The sequence below is a fragment of the Lygodium microphyllum genome, chromosome 16 (assembly GCF_053477565.2).
Source record: "Lygodium microphyllum isolate KBCC chromosome 16, Lygodium_microphyllum_v1.1.10, whole genome shotgun sequence".
Classification (NCBI taxonomy): domain Eukaryota; kingdom Viridiplantae; phylum Streptophyta; class Polypodiopsida; order Schizaeales; family Lygodiaceae; genus Lygodium; species Lygodium microphyllum.
Window position 1 is genome coordinate 71386506 of NC_141150.1, and position 3148 is coordinate 71389653.

The window sequence follows — 3148 nt, forward strand, 5'->3', positions numbered from 1 at the left end:
TTTATCTTGTATAAAAGAAGTCAATTTGAACCCCTTTTCCAATAACAATGAAGAAAAAAGCTAGTTAGCAATGAATAAGCAACTAATCATATTGGCATTTTGCAAACAATAATATCAAAATATCTCTTTGAGGACAACAAATAGTAAGGAACTTATCTAAAGCATTCCATGACACCTTGATGGAAATGATTTATCTTTTGAGCTAATTATAAAATTGATCAAAGTACTTATGTACCACATCTTATTGTTTGAGGTCATAGCTAAATAGTGCACCACTGATATAAAGGATTTATAAAGAAGATGCTTAGTACTTCAATAACAATATGCATTACACTTCTAGAGGCTTGGGAAGGAATGTGATCAATAGTCCACTAATTAGGAAATCATATTGTTGTGATATCTCTTTCATCATTTTGAACAAATACCTAAATGGTGTGCATTATGGTTATAGAGACTTTAGAAGGAAAATGGGTCTTCATTATATCCATTATAGCAATTTATCTATTTTTTTCACTCTTTATCATGCCCATAACACTTTCAATTTTTTTTAAAACTCTTTGATATATCCATAACACTTTATTACAATCATAGAACCTTTAGAAGGAAGATGGATCTTCATTATACCCCTAGCACTTTTAAACTTTTTTCTTTGTTAGATGCGATGGGTAATTACTTTCTTTGGAAAAAATTAATGGGAGTGATTGCCAAAGGTGGAACATGAAAAACTTCACCTTACAAGAAAGCTCATCTCTCATACTTCATAGGCAATAGGAAAATAGATATGTAGGTAGAGAAATAAAAAATGTCTATTTTTTAGTTTATAGACACTAGGACATAGATAGAAAGGAGAATTTATATGATGAAGATAGACCAATGCTTAACAGAAAATAGTATACAAAAACATCTGTGTGTATGTGTGTAAACATAGCAAACAATTACACAAGATATAAACACTAATATAACATGTAATAGATTTGTCATAGAACACATCACGCATATACTTGTACAAATGGATAAATAAACTTTATATATGTGGCTTATAACATAGAGATTGAATATGTATATATGTGCAATATCCCTCGAAATCAAGCTTGCGAGTGTTCACATTGAAAACTTGATGCCAGGAGGCATATTCCACGGTGGATTCCGTGCCACGGTGGATTCCGTGAGGTTTTACGGTGGATTCCGTAAACTTAGATGATCGGGGCTCATACGCAAAGAGGATTCTTTGTGCGAGAAGTTGATGGGGACGCCTGTCCTTTTCGGGCGTTTCATTAATTTAGTGTGTACATGGGTGATTCCATAGCGGGTGATTCCGCAAAATGCATATTAAATTAATAAATGTTTATGAGTTTAGAGTGCGCACTCATAATAAATTAAGGTTAGGATTTATTTCTAACCAGTTGATTTATTTATGTAGCTGAAGACTGCTAGGTATTCACTTTTGTCGGTTTAACTGTATTATTTTACTAACGATTGTGAATGCTTCAGTTGATGTGTAGAGATAGCAACAGTGGCGGAGGAAAGCATTGGAGTTTAGCGGGTATTCGACATTTGGACTATATTTTGATAGGCGCCACACCTATATTTTGTTATGTCTATAGAGACATTGATTATTGATTATTATTTTGTATGCGCTTATGCGCCCGGATATGTTATTTCTATTTGGACATTGAGATTGGGCGTGCCAGACACTATGGGCACCGTCCATTAGCTTTATTTTCCTATTTTTGTAGAAAGCAAACTCAAAAGCTAAAAGCTTGTCATATTTTTGTAATTGGGCTATTATTGAGCATGAAGATTGGAAATATACATAAAATACATGCTTTGTGAAGCGCTCACACAAGGCATGGGGGAGATTGAACCCAATTTGTCTCTTGCCTCTTGTCGTGCATGCTTTTACATGGTTTTTTGTGCAAAAAGGTAGAGTACTTTGTTCTTGGGGACCTTCCGGGATTCACCACGTGAGCTATCTGCAACCGATCTGCGCACCAGTGGTATCAGAGCGGAGCAGAGATCAAGAGCTTCCAATCGCTACCAATCTCGGGCGAAGGCGGAGCTCCAGGAACAAACGGGCTCTACAGTCAATCTCGTCGCGAACCGTCGATACAGGCAGACTTCTGGCGATCAAGAACCTCTGTTTCCACTGTCAGATCGCGAAGGACCAAGCTCTGCAGGCGGAGGACCACTCATACATCTCCATCAACAAGTCGTTGAAAACCAGTGAGAAAATTTTTAATCCTCTTCACTAAAAGCTTAATTACAAAGCTTTAAAAGCTTAAAGGAAGCTTAAGCTTCTCAAAATCACCTCGAAGTATCAGAAGACCCCCCCCCCCCGAAATTATCGCGCGGCAAAAAAAAACGGCCCCTCCCCCCCCCCACGAAATTTGACGACGGCCTGTTAGTTCTTCCTTAAGCTTCATAAGCTTAAGCTTAATCACTTAAGCTTAAGGCTTTCTGCAAGTTACACAGGTCAGACAAGTCGGCAAACTCCGGGTCTCGCACTTCTGAAGTTAAGTTCCGCAAGTCGACAGTAATCAAGTTCTGTAAGTTCTGCAAGTCGGCTTAATTTCAGCAAGACAACAACTCTGCAAGTCTGCTAAGTCTGCAACTCTGCAAGTCAGACTAAATCAGAACTGACTAGTGCTTAAAACTCCTAGAAGACTTGTTCGTATGCAAAAACTCTGAACTGGAAAGTTGTTCGCAGCAAGCTGTTCTACCTATCTACAAGTTCGTTGAAGTACTTTCAGTAAACGGAGACAGAAATATTGCAGAATTTCTGAAAATTGAAGAAGAAATACCCAAAAAAAAAATACATAGCCTTGTAACCCCAAATTTGAGCTACGCTCATCCCACTAACCTGATTTTGAGTGAGAAAGGTTTGTTGAGTTTTACAAGATGACTACCCCACATATGGATGATCCTATGGCTGAAGATGATCTACCTGAGCCTACCATGGAACAAAAGCTGGATTTAATCATGCTACAATTGGAAGAAGAGTGAAGAGCTAGGCAAGCCTTGCAAGCGCAATTGACAAAGTTACAAAGAGCGTCCACCGATAAAGAAGAACCTCAAGCTGAAGATTTGATTCGCCGTACCATCGACGCCACTCTTGAAGCACAAACCATTCGCAAGGAATCCAAGATAA